Consider the following 6794-nt stretch of genomic DNA (forward strand, 5'->3'; position numbering starts at 1 on the left):
AGGTTCCCAGGCTAAGGGTCAAATTGGAGCTGTAGCCACCAGCCTACACCAGAGCCACACAGCAACACATGATCCGAGCCTAATCTGCGACCTACACCACAGCTCATGGCAATGCCAGATCCTTAACCCACTGAGCAAGGCCAGGGATCGAATCCGCAACCTCACGGTTCCTAGTCAGATTCTTTAACCACTGTGCCACGATGGGAACTCCCAAGCTTTCTTTTATGTCAGTCATTGACTACTGTATCCTTCTTGATTTCCATGTCATGATTCTCTCAGATTAGCTCATTAGCAAATAAATAGCAGTCATTAATTGAGTAGTAAAATATGTAATGAGCTATTTTTAAGAACAAATAAAATACACCTTAGTTTCATTTTCTGTGCATTCCACCATCAAGTACACATCACTTTTTCAGTCATACCCCCTTACCAGGCATGTTGAACTCAAAATTTTCATCTTTGGCCCTCTCTGTCCTTATTCATATTGATTCTTCTGGGATTGCTCCATTCTTTCTTTCTTTTTTTTTTTTTTTTGTGAGAGGAGGCATATTATCTGAATGTTTGAATCAGTGGCACCATAGAATCAGAAAGTGAGAATGAATGTAGTTTCAAATAAGACTAACACACTTGATTTGAGGTATTTAAGTATGTTATTCCTTACGTAAAACTGAATCATTTTGCTCTATACCAGAAATTAACACAACATTATAAATCAAGTATAATTCAATTAAAACAACTTCTTAAAAAAGAATGTCATTCCTGGAGTTCCCATCGTGGCACAGTGGTTAACGAATCCGACTAGGAACCATGAGGTTGCGGGTTCGGTCCCTGCCCTTGCTCAGTGGGTTAACGATCCGGTGTTGCCGTGAGCTGTGGTGTCAGGTTGCAGACGCGGCTCAGGATCCCGAGTTGCTGTGGCTCTGGCATAGGCTGGCAGCTACAGCTCCGATTAGACCCCTAGCCTGGGAACCTCCATATGCCGCGGAAGCGGCCCAAGAAATAGCAAATAGACAAACAAACAAACAAAAAAAAACAACCAAAAAACCAAACAAAACAAAACAAACAAAAAATGTCATTCCTGATCATACTCTAGGCTTTAACAATCTTCTTATGAATACTAATGAGCAACCAGGAGATTAAAGGATATGTGACTTATCTTTAATTTTCACCAGTGTTTTGTGGCTGACAAGAAATAGCAGTAGCCTTACAAACCTGTATAAGAAATAGTTTCTATATACCTAGACTTTTCCTTTATTATAAAATTATAAGGCAGGATTTTAAAAAAATAAATTTATTTTTGCACATTCCATTTTAAGTCAGTTGAATGAAGGAAAACCCAGAAGATAAAGATTTTCTTGTGAGGCTTTATTTTCCCCTTGAGATGCTACAAAAGTTCTGTCATATCAAACCAGGCATCTAGTCTGATCCAAAGAATGGGGTTGGGAAGAGAAGGCAATGCTGGATACTGATGAACCAATTCTATTTTTTTTTCCTAGATGAAGTTATTTGCTGTTTCTCTAGTGAGTCCCACTCTGCTAGCAGGCCCCTTCCTCTTTCATAGATAAGCATCGAGTGTTGCATGGCCTGATATCATGAGTCTTCTTGTAGAATAAGACATACTGGATTAAGCAAAGGAACTCAGACTTCTAGTACCAATCCTAAAGCCTACCTTTGAAGTCTTCAGTTCTGATAAGAATTATTCTAGTGTTTATTGAGTGCAGTTTCAGTTATCACCTACCTCTGAAGATGTCTAGATTCTTTTATGCTGCCTATTTTTTAAAATCTTAATTTATGGTAAGATTACTTAACCTGAGTCTAGTCCACTAAAAGGTCTTTAACCATATAGCACAGTATTGTTAATTATAGCCACAGTGTTACACAGTGGATCCCTAGATCTTACTCATCTTACGTAACTGGTACTTGTTGAATGACAACTCCCCATATGATCCAGCAACCTCACTTCTGGGTATTTATAAAGGCATATTAATACCCTCCCCATTCTTTGTATTTGCAAAAGGATATCTGGTCAATATTGAGCATCTTGATGCAAAACTTTATGTACTTCCACTTAGGGCCAACCATTAGCATAGAAGGATACGAAGAGTAGGCAAAGTGATGGCTATCTTTTCAATCTTCAGACCTAGTGATAGAAGTAAGCAATTATTTGAGGTTGAGTGCTTTCTCCATAAGGGTTTTTGTTTTCAGTTCAAACAGTGTTTATTAGCTTTTCTTTTAATATGAGCATGAGAAAGAAAAAACACATAAGCTGGAGCATTCTTTTACAAATAAAACTTCAATCAATACTCAAATCTTCAAGCTCCATAAACAATATTTTTGAGATGGTAGATTGTAATATTTTATATGCCATTTTTATCATTTAGGTCTCTGTCCTTTAAAAGTGATGGAAGCTGCAGCACTCAATATAAAGTGAAGCCTTTCTATAAAGAGAGAAAGTATTCCAGGCCCAGAAATGCTTTGTTTATAGGCAAAATTCTTGAAGGTAAGAGGAGAAAGATTTTGCATAGTTGAAAACACTAGTTTTTAAAAAATATTTCAAGTTTAGGTGACATTATTACCAATCTCCTAAAAAACTGATTACTGGACCTCCCTGCTTTTTAAAGCCTGAGATAAGTAAGGGTTCCTAAGATTTATATGTTTCCTCTCAAATGGCAGAACTTGAAATGAGATACCTACAGCCATGTTAAATACATAGGATAGAAAATCTGTTTCATATCACCTATTTTTATATCACTATTACTATTAGGGTCCAGTTCCTTTTAAATTTTTACAAGTGAATTAACACTGCTCTTTATAATCCCTTTACCAAATCTAGAAAAATGAACCTTAGATGATCAAAGAAGGTAGAGAACCCAGCCCGGTGAAGAACTATTTCTAAAAAAGGAGGGAAGGTCTGTCAAGATATAAAATATTCCCTGAAGTCTTAGTGCAACCTTAAGCCTTGATACTCGTAAAAGTATAAGTGCCACACACTTACAAAACACCACCTGAAAGTTTAATTGAATTTTTTCCAAACTCACCTAGTTATGTAAATTTCAAATAGTAGGCTCTCAATTTTATTTTTTTGTGACAGCTATTGTTTGCCATTTTCAAGAGGGGCTGAAACAAAAATTTAAAACCAAAAGCCCAATGCTCAAAAGCCACAAAAGCAAGCTCAAAAGCAATGCAACCAACTTGTCAAGTGATATCCTGTCAGTCAGTAGCAGTAATACTTTGGCAGCAGTGTCCTGGAGTGTCCAAGTACAGTATATTAAAGCTGAAAATTGCCCTAAGACTTCTGGGACTCACTCTCTTTCATTACCCGCTTGTTAACTACTGGACCTCCAAGTTGGTTGGAATTATGAAAGTACCCTTTAATACAAGTATTTAACAAGGGGGAAATCATCAGGAAATGAGAAGCACTATTATAAGTTCACGAGAAATGCAGCATAGACCCAATGGAAGTAGATAATAACATAGTTTCTCTGCTTCTGATTCCCAATATGCTAATATGCTAAGTAGGGCTTGCAAAGAATTTAAGTAAGTGTTATTCAGCAGCTTTTTTGGTTTAAACTGATTGCCAATAATGAATAGCAGCTTCAATAATATAATAGGGGGGAAGAATCTTCCAAAACCTAACAGTCCTTTGCTAAGTGGCTAGTTGCTAAGGACGGCTAGAGCAGTCCTTTGCTAAGTGGCTTTATGAGTTGTTAGGAGTCCCATGTTTTAATGGTAATGTCACATTAATTATAAAGGAATATGCAGCAATATAGAGAAGGGCAAGAAAAATTGGAAAAATGTAGAAGTTATATATTCAGTGTCTTTAAAATCTAAAGAAAACCTATTAATTAAAAAGTCACATAGTTCACTGCTATCAACCTACACAGTAAGTAAATATCTCTGTGTTAATTTGGAGCTTTTAGCTTTGGAGTGGTTTTTGTAACTTTCTTTATATTAAAAAGAGAGAAGAGTCTGTTGCATTGACAAGGTCCCATTCTTTCTTATGAGCATAATCCTCACTGTCCTTGAATCTTTTGAATTCAATGTCTTTCTTTCAGGTGAAAATACTAACTTTGCTAGTTTATGAGCAGGAGAGGTGATATATCTCCAGTCTTTGTTTTAAGGGGATGATGATGTTACAACCCCTCACTTCTCTCTTAAGAGAGGATGACATTGGAGCACTGAATACCAATGAAATTATCAGCTCTGAAAGACTTCCTCAGGGCAGCTCTGCACAAGTCTTTGTATTTGTCTTCACACAATCTGGAAATGGCCTCAAGGTGCTGTGCTCTTTTTTTCCTAAGAGGAGCAAAAAGAAAGTTCATGTTGTCATCTGCTAAGGAGCAAAGGTCAAAGTAGTATTTGCCATAAGCACTGGCAGGAATATTCATATTAAAATGAAGTAGCTCCAGAAATTGCCTTTCCATCTCATTCATGTCCTCAACTGTAATGTCCTTGAGGACTTGGCAGTAGTCCACATTCCTTACAGCCTGATTGTCCCAAACCTTGGAGGCAAGAAGAATAGTTCCCAAGACAATTCTTTTGCAGTTAGTGAGACAAATGTCCATCTCAGCATTAAGTTAAAGGCCTTTCTAAGTAAACCAGAGTTACTATTGCACATCCAGCTGTTAGCTGTGTGGCACTAAAAAGACTACGAACTAATATAAATGAATTTCAGGATCATGCTTAAAGTATTCCTCTGGTACCCTTGCTCATGTGAGTGAATATGGTTGCTCATCAAAAATATCCAAGAATCAAATTGTAGTTCTATTTTTAGTTTCCTGAGGAATCTCCATACTGTTTTCCACAGTGGTTGCACCAATTTACAATCCCACCAACAGTGTAATAGGGTTCCTTTTTCTCCACACCTTCTCCAGCACTTATTGTTTATGGACTTTCAGATGATGGCTATCCTGGATATTGTAAGGTGGTACCTCATTGTGGTTTTAATTTGCATTTCTCTAATAATGAGTGATGTTGAACATCTTTTCATGTGTTTTTTGGCCACCTGCATGTCTTCTTTGGAGAATTGTCTGTTTAGATCTTCTGCCCATTTTTTGATGGGGTTGCTTGTTTTTTTGGTATGGAGCTGCAGAAGGTGTTTATAAATTTTGGAGATTAATCCCTTGTCAGTTGATTCACTTGCAAAGATTTTCTCCCATTCTGTGGTTCGTCTTTTTGTTTTGCTTAGGGTTTCCTTTGCTGTGCAGAAACTTTTCAGTTTGATTAGGTCCCATTTGTTTATTTTTGCTTTTACTGTCATGACTCTAAGAGGTGGATCTGAGAAGATGTTGCTATTGTTTATGTCAGAGAGCACTTGGCCTATGTTTTCCTCTAAGAGTTTTATAGTGTCTGGTCTTATATCTAGATTCCTCAGAAAACTAAAAATAGAACTATAATTTGATCCATTTGTATTTGTCTTCACACAATCTGGAAATGGCCTTGAGGTGCTGTGCTCTCCTGGGCATCTATCCAGAGAAAACCACGACTCACAAAGACACATGTATTCCAATGTTCATTGCAGCACTATTTGCAATAGCCAAGACTTGGAAACAACCTGAATGTCCATCAACAGAGGAGGGTATCAAGAAGATGTGGTACCTATACACAATGGAATATTACTCAGCCATTAAAATGAACAAAATACCAGCATTTTTAGCAACATGGACGGACCTAGAAATTATCATACTAAGTGAAGTCAGCCATACAATGAGACACCAACATCAAATGCTTTCACTGACGTGTGTAATTTAAAAAAAGAACAGACTGAACTTCTTTGCAGAACAGACACTGACTCACAGACATTGAAAAACTTATAGTCTCCAGAGGAGACAGTTTGGGGGGTGGGGGGATGTGCCTGGGTTATGGGATGGAAATCCTGTGAAACCGGATTGTTATGATCATTATACAACTACAGATGTGATAAATTCATTTGAGTAATAAAAAAAGAAAAAAAAAGAAAAAAAATCCAAGAATCTATTTACATCTCTGTTTGTTTGTTTGGGTTTGTGTGTGTGTGTGTGTGTGTGTGTGGTAATACATTGCTAAAGGCCCACATTTTATTGTGGTTCTAAGACTAGGCAGGCTGACTGTGCTGCCATCTAGAAATATCATTGAGACTGAGTTAGGCTTTTTAGTAAGCTACCCTTGAGATGACATGGTTTAAATGGTTGCTCTTCCTCTTTTCTGGCACATCCATTTGAAATTTGCTCAGAAAATTTGTGCTTGCCCTTGGGTTGTCAGAAGGGTTTGATTCCAAAGCTAAGTCTTAGGGCATCTCCTGGTTGCTGATGTGCTGCAGGTGCTGGCGCTCACCGGCTCCAAAATCCAACTTGGCTGGTTCCATGCCAGTCAGCATGGATGCTACTGCCAGTGCGACCCCAGCCACCAGGGGTCCTCCAACACATACACCTCAGACTTAGTCTGGCTCCACTAGCTTGACACCAGCCCAGCTTGGGGCTGGTGTTGGGGACATGCAACAGATGAAAATGTTCCCCATGTGATGCCTCTGCCCCTTGCAGCCACCTCTCCCCTCGCACCCAGACTCTGCAATAATCAGCTGCCTCCTCCCTCAACAAGGTGCATTGGGCACTGGCAGCCCCAGGCTATGCAGGCACTGCGCTGGGCAGGCAGATGCAGCCTTGACTGCTGCTTGCCCATCCAATTCCACCACCTGCTCAGGGAAGGGCTCAGGCCCCTCTGCACCTCTGCCACCACTCAGCTGCCACCTCACATGAGCCAACTCCATCTGTCTCCATAACTGTTAGACATCATTCTGCTTACTAGTCTATTCAATG

The 6794-nt window shown here is 38.8% G+C and overlaps 1 pseudogene; it reads right to left on the bottom strand.

Annotated features, from left to right (window-relative positions):
• Positions 1-4154: 4154 nt before the first annotated feature.
• On the bottom strand, positions 4155-6379 carry LOC125119338 (cyclin-Y-like protein 1; annotated as a pseudogene).
• Positions 6380-6794: the final 415 nt, after the last annotated feature.

Source organism: Phacochoerus africanus, unplaced genomic scaffold, assembly GCF_016906955.1.
Source record: "Phacochoerus africanus isolate WHEZ1 unplaced genomic scaffold, ROS_Pafr_v1 Scaffold_68, whole genome shotgun sequence".
Taxonomy (NCBI): Eukaryota; Metazoa; Chordata; class Mammalia; order Artiodactyla; family Suidae; genus Phacochoerus; species Phacochoerus africanus.